Source organism: Coturnix japonica, chromosome 9 (assembly GCF_001577835.2).
Source record: "Coturnix japonica isolate 7356 chromosome 9, Coturnix japonica 2.1, whole genome shotgun sequence".
In the NCBI taxonomy this organism is placed as follows: Eukaryota; Metazoa; Chordata; class Aves; order Galliformes; family Phasianidae; genus Coturnix; species Coturnix japonica.
In genome coordinates this window covers 11,162,641-11,175,172 of record NC_029524.1, presented here as the reverse complement: position 1 = coordinate 11,175,172, position 12,532 = coordinate 11,162,641, and the positions used below count along the sequence as shown (strand labels likewise).

Genomic DNA, 12,532 nt, shown 5'->3' with positions numbered 1-12,532 from the left:
GCTTGACAGCAGGGCAAATCCTTAGCTAGCAATAATGCATTCCTGCGTTTTTGTTCTTTGATCAACCGCTCTTTGCATTGACACTTGGACTTAACTTGCTTTAACATCCACGTGCAAACTAGCTCAGAGCAGACGTGTCCCTCGGACTGTTTAAGGATGATTCCAGATGAGTGTTGGTGTGTCGTGATGAGGCAAATCCCCCCTTCTCTAGCAGCAGCACCAGGGCAGCAGCGTGCTTGTCTTAGCTCCTCAGCACCCTGTCTGCAGGACAGCCCAAAACTGTGCAGAATCCCAGCTTGAGCCCTCAAGTGTGAAATGTTTGCTCTCTTCTTGGGCACAGCAACAGGAAAACTTCCCTAGCGGTGCCCAGAATGCTCATGAAGTATAAGGTGATATGTTGTCTTGGCAGCGGGAGCAATGCTGGGTGGCACTGAGGACGTAGTTTGTTCAGTGAAGGAGCAGCATGGATAATGCTGATGGCAGCTGAAGCCATTCGTGAACTGGGATTGCATTCTGGGGGTAATCTGGGAGGGAAAGAGACAGAGAATGAATGCAAAAAAAAAGCCAGAGTCTAGCAGATGGATTTTGAATTGAAAAAGTTCCCTGCATTGTTTGGAGCCAGTGTTCCAACATGGAATTTGCTATTTCTGAATGAATGGATGAGTTTACTATTTTTAAAAAAATATTTCAGTGAAAACAAGTTCTTTTCTCTCGGATGAAAGCAAATGTTCTGTTTGACCAGGTGTGGTTGAGGTTTTCTTACTTGAGTTTGATGCCTTGTTTTGGAAAGGGGAGTGGTAGAGGGAACATTAAAAACATTTATGCTCAATCCTCCAGAAAGGAATGTTTTCCAAGCTAAAAAATGACTGTTTTCCATCAGTCCTGGCTCTGACCTCTGATCAGACACATGGATGTAGGACTCCTGTACGCACAGTTGGTAGAAAGGGAGCTGGCTGCTACATGTGATCTCTGTGGCAGTCTCACCATAGCCTACGTTGAGCTTTGAAACGTCTCCCATTTCTGTGTAGCCATCATTAGTGCATGCACTGTTATTGCCTGCCTGGGAGCTGTGCTGTTCCTGCAAATTAGGGCTCCCTCTCTGCAATCCTACTCAGAAGTGCCACCGATTGCTTGCGGGGTGGCTGCCTGTTGGCAGAGGCGGCATCTGGAAATATACCCAGGAAACAAGCTGTTCTCTGTGTGGGTTTGGTGGAAGCTGGGTGCCCTGGCACCCCGAGTCTTCCTCCTGCATGGCTGCAGCCAGCAGTATAGGTGATGCCAGTTAAGCACGTGACTTCTTGGTGTGAGTTAGGCTTGATCTTCTTACTGAATGCTTACACAGATGTCCTCTGGGTCTCATGAACACATGTCTTCAATTAATTTTCATCAGCAGAGCTGAAGTTAAGCACTTTTCCAGTTGGAAAATGAGATGTCTGATATACTCCAAAGTGGCAGATTTTCAGCCCTGCACCCATTCAGACTCCTGAGGGCAAACTTTCCAGCTGAGAGTCAGCTGTTGGGATGGCCAACATGGGGCTGTTTGCATTTAGCACCCAGAGGGCAGAACAGGATGGGAAATGTGCATCCTGCTGGAGGATTTCTCTCCTGGAGCATCTTTGCTGGGAAACTGGCTCGACACAAATATCTGCAAAGAAGAATTTCTCACTAAAAGATGCTTTGAAAATGTATGGAGCTATGTGCCTCACACCTGGAGCCAGTCACTGCCACTAATTGGAGTGGGGTCTGTGGCAGTAGGTTACCTCACCTCTTCGTTTCCTGAGGCTTCTTTCCCATTCCAAAAAGGCTGAGCTGTGCTCCCAACTGGGAGGTGTTTGCAGGAGCAGTAAAACCTATGTTCTAGGAAGGGAGAGGGTGTGGAAGTAAGATTAGGGCATTTCTGCCTAAAATGTAACAAAGCAACAAACCTCCAACAGATTCAGAGCACCTTGTTTCTACCAGAAGTGCTGAATTCTGGAAGGATCTGCTCCCAGACCATGCCTAGAATTGTATCTCTCTCTTTCAAACTAAACATGAATGCGAAGTTTGGGGACTGTGGTTTAAACGACAGCAAAGGCAAAAGAGCAGTGGAGATCTGGTGAAAATATAAACAACCTAAATGTCTCTCCAGCATACACAGAGACAGTGTTAGCAGTGAATAGATAGGAAATGACCCCTCGTCACTCCCACTGTAATTCTTACATTAAATCCATGTGGGCAGGTTAGATTTGCATGGCTGCTACTGCTCATTGCTGTCATTGCTCTGATTCCTAATGGCCATTCCTGAAGCACTGGATTCCCTTCAGCAGGGCAGACAGGAGGGTTTACAAATTAGGAATTAAGAACAAGCCAGCCCAGGCTGGCAGCCTGTTAATCAGCCTCTTTAAGCTGAAATAGGCAAGTTGCATAGAAGTCAAAATAGCCTCGGTGATTTGAAGTCTGTGCTCATTTCAAACACATCAAATCTGTATTTTATTTTCTTCCATTTACCTGAAGAATAGAAATCTTGCACTGAGTACTTTGTTTTCCTTCCTGCAGGCCATGTAAGATGCTGTCCCTGGGCTCTCTTGTGTGATGGCTGGGCTTTACTCCCCAGAGTTGCCTGGCAAAGCTGGAGCTGGTGAGAATCAAAGCCAAAGCTGCTCCTTGGTAACTTTCTTCTTACATTTTTTTTTCTCCCTTCTTTTTTTCCATAATCAGCGACTTGATTCCCTTTTCGTTCCCATTCAGACTTGGGATCAAACAGGCCAGGTATCTGCTGTGGTTATTTTTTAATCACTTCAATGATTTAATGATTTGTAGTGGGGGGGGGGAGAGAGAAGATGGAAATGAAAATAGTGACAACGCCAAGAAATGACACCATTTCTTTAATTCAAGCATAGTTGGGACAGCCTGTTCTTCCCTCTTCTTTCCATTTTTTTTCAGTCTCGAGGAAATAATCACACAAATAGTAGCCAGTGTGTGCTGGCAAAACATTTAAGTGCCTGTAAACATGAGTCACATCTCTTTTGCCTTTTCTTTTAGGAAGTGCACTGATTAAGGCCTTTTCATTAGAAAATGCAAACAAACTTGCAAAGCCCTTATCCCTGTAGAGCAGGTAGAGCTTGTGTGCTGGATGGGTAAGCAGAGGTGGGGATTTTGGTCAGCTTTTCCAGTGGGACACGGGGACTGACAAACCTGGATCATGTTTTCCACTAAACTCCATTTCTTCCAAAGAAATCCAGGGGTGATTTACTGCCACAGCCTCAAGCACTCGATCGAAGGTATGGTCTCATACCAGACTCACCCTCTCTGGGCTGTGCACTGCCAAAAAATGCCCACATGGAGCTTTTTCCCCTTAAATATATCTACAAATTCAGCCATGTTTGTGAAGTAAGTAGATGGGATGGGAAAGCTTTGTGGGCTGAGGCTCATCTCAGGACATGTGCAGCACCAGAGTAGTGTTCCACTCATCCTATCCAGGTAACCAAGGCAGGTACTTTAAGCCCTTTGCAAACCAGTAGGGCTGGGTGTGGGAGGCCAGCATGGGACTAAGAGCATGTGAGCTGTGTGCAGAATGCAGTCCCAAAGTGGTGCTGCTGGCTTTGGTTGCTGATTTGTGCTTCTGTGCTATGGGGAGCCTGAGCTCACCATGAAGGCTCATTTTTCTATCAGCATCTAAATGTGGCATATAATTTCCCTTATCTGCATGCCGTGTTCAAAACAAACGCACTAATGTATTCTATGTTTCATGGTTCTGAGCTGCCCTGGGGATAATCAAATGCACCTGCATGAGATAAGGCCGCTGGCACTCCTTCCCACCCTTCTCCATTCTAGCTGCAAGTTTCACTGCAGCCACGTTCACCAGTTTATTACTCTCTTAGTTTCATCGCTGTTTCCTTAAAGATTGCTTTTCCATATGGATAGATTAAGTATAAGGTGTTTTTTTTTGAAAGCTATATGCTCTGAGGAAATATGACTGGCTGGAAAACCCAGCAGAGGTAGATGCAATGCTGTGAGTTAGAAGCAGTGCAGGGAGCTGTGCTGAGGTGCCTGCTGCTCCCCACACCACCTGTCCCAGCCCTAATCAAGTTCTTGTGTCAGCCTGTGTCCTGTGGCCTCCCGGCTGCTTTCAATGAGGGGAAATTTGCAGACAAATTCCTGCCAGCAGGATGCTGCACAGTGGGATAAAGATCCCTTCAGCCCCACGCAGGTCTGGGGCCGGCATCTCAGCATCCCCATCAGAACATGAAATAGGGCTGAGCTCCCAGCAGCTCTGCAGGCCGAGTCACCAAGGCAAATAAGTGTGTAAGTGGTCCCATATGCCAGCAGTGCCTCGGGAGGACATAAATTGTGCTTTGTGCTCCCAGTCATGGCACTTTGCCCTGCTCCAGAATTGCTCTCTTCTTGTGTTTTTTTAGAGGGGAGCTGCTTCCCAGAAGCCTCACAGCTCTGAGCACGGGACCATCCCCAGCTGTTCACCTGGAGACTGAGCTGCCCCAGTGCAGGGGAGATGGGCAAGGTTTGGGGCATCGCTGCAGGTTGCAGCTCAGCCCTTGCAGCTGCCATCCCTTTAGCTGCTCCCCGTCTCCAAATGAAGACTGTAAGTGCAGGATAAACAAAGGATCTGTTCATACGAAGCAAGTTTTGGAGGCAGAAAGGGCTGAAAGGCTCAAGATACGGCAAGGCTTAATGCCGTAAATCTGATTAATCTACCTTGTGACAATCGTAACAAAACAGTGAGGCCCGGAGCCCGGCTGCGGCCTGACCTTTAGCTCGTGCTGAAAGGCAGCACAACGGGGCCCGGGGCTGTGCAGGGGAATGCTCCGGCCTTTTGCTGCTACCTGCTGCTTCCAACAATGCTGCCGAACACAGCTCTCGGGGCGATGAAAAACGCCTTCCTAACGAAGGCCCCTTTTTCTCCTGGCTCTGGATGGGGCCAGCCCCAGGGTGTTGGGCTGGGGCTGAGCCAGCAGTGCTCTTGGTGTCTGAATGGGCACGGAGCAGCCAGCCCCTCTGTCACCACTGTCAGCTTGCAGGGAACCTTGTCTGAGCTGCCCAGCGTGGCACAGAGCTGGAACATCCTCTCTGCATCCCCTGAGAAGCACCTTCCGTGATGACCCAAAGAGCACAGGAGCCGACTGGTACCTCTGTCTGAACTGCAGTTCGCTGTTGCCCCATGTCTTCATCCTAGAGACCATTTGTGCTCGTGAGAAATGCCACAAGGGAAGGTTCCCCTGTGTTCTGTGCTCACTGGAGAGGGATTACTGAGATCTGATGGATAGTGAATTCACTCCTTGACTTCTGCATGCAGACCCAAACCCTGCCCTTTGGCCATGCTGGAGGCACACACTCATTAGGAGGTGCTGCCTGCTTTCACCTGCAGTCTGCCCACCCTACTGGGCAGGACTAGCCATGTAGTTGGGTCCTTTAAATCCTGCCTCTAAACACATGGGCTGGTATCTCCTGATACACATCAAAAATAGTTAATAAAGGTATTTTGACTGGGACATCGGCTGCAATTCTTGGTTGGTGAGACCTAATTGCTGACTAAAGCTTCAAACATTGAGTCAGTTTGGAGACAGAGATTGATTGGGGTCACCAGGTTATTCAGAATAAAATCCCAGCCCTTATCTCTGAAATGCAGTGTCCAATTGATTTTCTCTGGGCCATTACACAGCACACAGTGCTGAGTAGCCCAGGCGAGGAGTGGCCAAGTACCCCACTTCTCAAAGTGAATCCTGTGTGCCTTTGAGGGCACTTTGGAAAAATGGCTATTCTTGATGAGGACAGAGGGACTGACAGTGAAACCAATGGGGCTGAGTCTCAGTCATTTTCCAAACTTGAGCTGTATCCAGCAGTGTTGCTACCTGCAGGACTGCACTTGCAAGGCACCCAGCCACGTAGGGCTGTGATTAAAAATGCCAACTGTTGCTCAGACATATCAAGCATTTCCATGCAAATTACTGAATTCTATTAATTCCGGCATTCCAGTCTGCAAAACTGGGAAAAGCTTCAGTCTGTGAGCAGAGGAGGCAGAGATGGGATGAGTGTGGTGGAATGCACTTAACAGGAAAATAAAGTTGAAGAGAGCTCTTTGCACCAAAGCTGTGGCTCGTGCTGATTACTCACCGACTCCCAGACAGCTAGAATTTGCCAATCAAATCATTTTTAACCAAATGGGCCAACATCAGCCCTGGCTGCCCTCTCCCACACCACCCAGCATTTTATTATCTATGGGGAAAGCTTCCTTTGGTGTCTCAGCTTCCTCCCCCTGCTGAAACTTGGGGGCATCCTGGCATCCTTTTCTGATGGACAAGTCATCCCCCTCTCCGCTGTCTCTTGTTGGGGCAGCCTTCATGGGGACAGTTTGATGCAGATTGGGGCTGGGAAAGGCTGGAATCACCCCCCTCACCCCTCCAGTGTGTTTTGTTCTGCAGCCCCTAATCCATCCTTGTGTGCTTCTTGCTTTTATGGTCTTCCATGCACTTCACTTTTGGGAAAAGCAGCTTTCCCTCGTGCCTCCATTGATTTACCAGCTCCAGGGTCTCGCTGTTGCCCTGGGTAATTGGCAGCAATGACATATTTGGGCTGGACTTTATTGTATGCATTAGGAAAAGTCAGCAAACAGAGTTGAGTGTGCTGTCAAGTATTGCCTTTGACTTTCTATTGCAGCCGTTTGGGGTCTGTTTTGTCCTTGGACTGAGAAGGCTTCTATTCTGGTGGGGGCTTTGTCTGAGATACAGGAGGTTAGTCTGAGGAGGGATGTCTAAGAGACCCTGCTAATCCCTTTTTACTTTTTGAACAAGAAAGTCAAGTGTTTTTTTATAATAATAATAATTTGAGCTAATAAGTAACATGCTGGCTGGAGCTGCAGCTGCCTGGGGTGGAGCAGATTTGTTTTCTCCATCTAATTAGGAAGTCTTAGTTAACGTCACACACGTCTCCATTTGCAGTCTTTCTGGAGAGGTTTGGTGTCCTGCAGCTCAGTCTAGGCTCATGGTGCATGTGTCAGTACTGCCTTGCACCAGCCCTGAGCTTCATCCATCCATTCAGGTTCTGCCCTTGCTAGGCACAATGAGGAGGATGAGGCTCTGGTGTGGCCCTGAGGCAGGACCCCCACCCAGGAACCAGCCCCAGGGCAGCTGGCAAGGGCAGGCTCCTCCTTCTGTGGGTAGAAATGATTGTTTCATTATTCCTTTCATTCCTCCTTGCTGCTTTTCTGCTTCATCAAAATGCATTAGCAAGCTAAATCTCCATCAGGTGGGTACACTGCACTTCCTCTCTGGGGTAACCACTCTTTGAGTCTGTGGGAACATTCAAAGCGTGGTACTAAGTGAAAAATCATACAGGCAAGGAAGGCAAATTCCCCTAACTGTGTCCATTAACAATATTGTGCATCATCTAAATGAAAGAAAAGCTTATAGGCGTAATGGTTTCCTCCTCGCTGATGGGTGCTGCTCAGTGCCAGCTCAGAAGATGAAGCCTAACCTGTTCTGCTCCTGCTCTGCTTTGATGGTTGTTTTGCCAGCACTTCTTTAGGAAAGTGTTCAAATTCCCATAAAATTGATTTCCGGTGGAAGCTGAAGGAAAAAGATCTTTTCTGTTGAGTGATTTTTTCAATAAGATTAACTTCATGAGACCTCAACTTTGGCCCTAACTGGCCTTGACAATGCCTCCCTTTTATGAAGGTGATGCAGCTCTCTATAATTAGCCACGGCTAGTTAATAACTCATCTGTTCATGTCCGAGCCCACAAATGGAAGGTTTCAATGTACAAGGAACCAAGGTTAGGCCAAAGAGGATAAAATCACATCTATTTAAGTTTAATGAATTCCATTTCCATTGTTGCTGCATTTTATTTGGACACTAGGATAGCTGAGTGCTGGGCCCGCTTTCCAAAGGGTTCCCTCTTAAATACTCCCAGACCTCTGAGTTGATACGGGATGGCTGAATGTTGACTGGCTTTGAGTAATTATGATTCTTTTTGTATATAACCCATAGCAAGCAGCTGGCTTCATTCCTTGTGATAACCAGCATGTAAGCCAGGTGATGGCATCACAGGCAATCCCAGCCAGTGCTAGCACTGCTTCTAGCAAGCAGGGAGCAAAGGACCTTTCTCCTGGTAAAGCTTTCGTGGCCAGACCCATTTCTGATCATCAGTTTCTCGAACCATCTCAAACTATTACATTCAAAATGAACGTTTAGATTAGATAGCATTTTGAATGTTAATATTCTTGACCAGGATACTTTTGAACTATGTTCCTGTTTGCGTTGCAGTCATTTGACACCTGAAATATGCCTTTCCTATTTTAAAAACTGAAAGAAAAATCATACTTCAAATTGTACCCAATCTGACCCTTCCCCCAATACTTTCTGCTTCGGCGTTTTGTTGAAAAATTCCCACTGGGCTTTAGTCATGGGAAAGAATTTTCTCCTTAATGTTGTTTTGGTAAGAAAAAAAAAATAAATCTTTGTTTGCATGACTAGGTCTCAGTCATGAAAAACTGACCCTAAGAAACACAGCCAGGAGTTTCCTCTGACCGTAGAGAATCGCAGTGATGAGATGAGCTATTTGAGAAGATGCGTGCTTGAGCCGAGTGGGACACAGGGGGATCTGGGTGAGAAGGGACCCCTTGGAAGGATCTTGGGTCTTGAATGTGTTTTGTTTAATGTCGAGCACTTGAACCATGTGAGACCCCAAGGGCCGGCACTGTTTGCACGCTGCCCACATGCCCAAGTGCCCTGTGATGCTGCTGAGCAGGAGCTTTCCAAAACAAAACCTCTCCCAGCAGGAGCCAATACTGTCTCTGTACAGGCAGTTTGGGGTTCCTTGCAAATAACATGCCACGCTTGTCCCATGTCCCCAGTGTCCAGCCCATCCCCAAGCCAGGCAGTCACTTATCAACAGTTTGGATGATTCCTTGTTATTACTCCAGAGCTCTTGGGCTTGCAAAGCTAGACAGGAAATATTGTAGAAATGGTTTTTCCTGTCCGAAATGCAGCCAGGCCCTTTCTGAGGGCTACCTGGAAATAGCTGGAAGACAATCTTGGCAAAAAAACTCCCACAGCTTGAGCCCTGGATAGGAACTGGAAGTTGGGCAAAGATCTAACCTGGCCTCAGATCTTAGGAAGTTCTGGGGTATGCAACAGAGGATAGAAGCACAAGTACTGCCCCGCTGCTTTAAGCTGGCTTTTCTAGTGAACCTGAGTGACAGACTAACCCAGCTCCCCTTATATCTAGGACATGAGCCTGAGCCCCACTCACCTCGTCTGGAACCCCCCCACCCATGACCCTGGCCTTGTCCACTCCTGTCTTTCCTGCTCCTGTGGAAAACCAGTTTCATTTCCTCATGTAATTGTTCTTTCTCCATCCTGAACTCAGGCTTTTCAGCAGTTTGTTGTTCTGCTTCCCTTTCAGCTCCTCTCTCTGGATGTGAAGGTTTGTCTTTTTGCCCAATAAAACCAAAGCAGCCTTCAAATTGCTCCCCAAACTCCTGCCTATGGTCTGACACCAAGAGGTAAATCTTGTTCCAATTGCAGTCAGCCCTATGGAGGCTGCTGGTTGTTGCTGGCTTTCCCGCTGGAAAATGTTGCATGACTGATGAACAAAAGTCTTGGAGGTTTCAGCCATTTGGCTCCAGTACTGTACCAAGCACGCAAAATCACCCACTGCATTAAGTCCAACCTAAGCAAAGCAAACTGCAGCCTCCATGATTAATATTTGAAGCCACAGAGAGGAAGGAAAAAACAAGAGTTCTGACCTGAATGGTATCTGAAGTTGAAAAACGCCCAGCATTCAGCCTTCAAGAGCACTTTTGAAACCTCCCGTAGAGAAAATAATTAAAGAGATGAAAGATACAGTGACTGATAGTAATAAATCACGTGCAGCTGTCTTTGCCCTCTCAGCAAACGTAAATCACTTTTGCCTTTAAAATATGGCAGCAAGCATTCTTCCCAGATTGCTTTGAATTTATTAGACAAGGTCATTAGAAATGTATTAGGGCAAAATCTGAATTTATTAACTGAGTTACTTAATAGCTTAATTGCTCAGCTAGCACCAGCTCTGCGCTGCCTGGTTGGGAGCAGGAGGGAAGAGGGAAGGTGTGTCACCCATCACCGCACCCCGCTGCCCGGCCCTGCAGAGACCCTGTGTGCTCCACGGGGTCTGGTTTGACACTTCCTAATTAGCAGCAGGCAGATGTGTTTGTCTCCACAGTAATTGGCTTAACGTTGGCCAGGGTGTCTTTTGAGAAGGAAAAATTTTGTAGGGGCTGCAGCTGGACCATACCAGATCTTGACATGGGCTTTTTTGTGCATGAGTCTTTAGGGGTGGTCATGAAGAATCATAGAACTGTTTGAGTTGGAAGGGACCCTCAAAGGCCATCTGGTCCAACCCCATGCAATGAACACGGACACCTACAGCTCCATCAGGTGCTCAGAGCCCCATCCCCATTAACCCCAGGTGTTAACACAAGAAAGAGTGGAGATGACTCCTGCTGAAGTCACTGGGTATTTTGCATTGTAGCAGATGCCATCAGACCCCCAGATCTTTCACTGATGTATGCTTTCTCTTTCTCCCCAATGATAGGTAGCTCCAGAGTAAGGAAGAAAGTGAGAGGTGAAAACATGAAGTTAATGACTGCAGTGACAAACTTTACTGCAGCAACTTTATGGGGGGAAAAATGTCTCGCAATCTTTGCTGCACAACAATGTCCCGACAGACATGATGTCATTGCGTCTTAAAAGGTGTTTGAGTTGGAAAATCCTTTCTGCGGTGTTTTAAGGAGCTGTTTAAATGATTAATAAGGTTTATGCGTGTGATTTATTATCTCAGAATAGAAATGTACAGTAGGTATAAAATGTATTTGAAAGGGACGACTGTGTTTATTCATGGTACAGGTGTTATATTCCCAGACATGTATCAAAATAAACATGCTTAGCTGGAAGAGAAGCATGAGGCATCTGGCAGCACATCTGCCTGCACGTGCCCTGACAGTCTGTGGCGGGAGGAAGGAGTGGGTGGGCAGAATGTTGGTTTGGACTCATGCAACTCATCAACTCATGCAAACATGAGATTTCACCTGCACTCGCTGCTCACTGTATCACCCAGAGTGTATTCAATGTGTCTTGTGATTAAGCACATGAATTAAAGCTATGTAAGTGTTGTTTATTATTGCACATCTGAGAACAGTTATCTAATGGACAGTACCTAAATATCCTCCAAACATGGCTTGTTGAAGTTAAATTCTTCTCCCCAGCAACTGCTGGGGGTGAGGCAGCCCTTAGCGGGTACCATTGGCCCCATCCGGCTGTGTGCAGCCCTTCTCTTGTTTCTCTTTCACATTCCTCTTTCCCACATGCAGAGTCTTCCTAGAGGCCGATTTATTCTTTCAGCAAAATCTTTCTGAGCTCGAGTCCTGCGTGTGTTTTGTTTGAGATACTCAAAGAGAAAGCACAGCTTCCTTCATTTCCAGTGGAAGTTTTGCTTATGTGGTTGTCTTCAATGGCAAAACGGACCTGCTCAAACACGGCTTATTTTGTACATCTCTGAATGGCAGGAAATTAGTGGAGATGATTAGCAGTGAGATCAGGACCTCACACGCCGGCTGCGAGATGACTCCTTTGGCTCTTCCCTCGCTGAGGCTGCAATCCTCTGCAGCTATATGGATGCTCAGACACTGGCTGAATCCTGCTGCTGCCACCATCTCTCTCAGGGTTCCACGTGCCCCATCTCCTCCCCAGGACATACACATGACCCTCAGTGGCGTGCCTCCTGTCCTCCCCTTCATCCCTCATGCTCCAGCCCTGCTTACCACACAGCCCTGTGCAGCGAGTCCTGCACATAACAGCTGCCAGGGCAGCAGAGACTGTAACAGAGGCTGTATTCCTATGAAACCATTCCCTTCTGATGTTTTCCATCCCATCCCTTGGGCATGCACACCAAGCAGCAAAGGGCAAGGGTGGGTGTCCTGGGGGCTGTGGTGCCTCCCTGTGCCCCAGCACTTCTGTGCCCCAGCACTGCTCTGCTCCAGCACTGCTGTTTGGGCATTGCCTGGCATTTCCAACTTTTATTAAAATCAGCCCAAATGGAAATTGCATTCTGCCTCCTCTGGGGTTTCCATGGAGCAGATCTAATTATCTTTCTTTAATAGCGCTAATTGGTGGGCTTAGAGCTGGCTGCTCACCCGCTCCTCTGTTCCCTTTATCCCTCATGCTGCCACGGCCCCTCATGCCGCCCGGGATTTACGCATGGTCTGATGGTTTGAGAAACCACTTTGACTTCTTGCCCTCAATTCGCTCGTGCTACCTGAGCTCCCCAACCTGTTGACAGAGGAGCTTTCCTTTGTCTTTGCAAATTGACACAGCTGCACACTGGGCAAATAGATTCAGACGTTGAGCTTTGGGCTGAATGGATCCTCCAGATTAGCGTGGGGCAGAATCAGCTTTAGAAGGGCTAAGCTGGAGCCAGAGGCAGGAGAATGGAGTGAAGCTCTTTATCAGGATTCACTGCCATAGAAAGGGGCTTCCCACTCTCCCGGAGATATTTACTTCCC

General features: G+C 47.4%; 1 long non-coding RNA gene across 1 annotated transcript in view; it reads left to right on the top strand.

Annotated features, from left to right (window-relative positions):
* LOC107318278 overlaps positions 1-11,156 on the top strand; it is a 45,382-nt gene extending 34,226 nt beyond the window's left edge. The window contains exons 10-11 of the long non-coding RNA XR_004308395.1: positions 2,536-2,646; positions 8,466-11,156. This is a non-coding gene — a long non-coding RNA (uncharacterized LOC107318278). The remainder of the gene's footprint in view (positions 1-2,535; positions 2,647-8,465) is intronic.
* Positions 11,157-12,532: the final 1,376 nt, after the last annotated feature.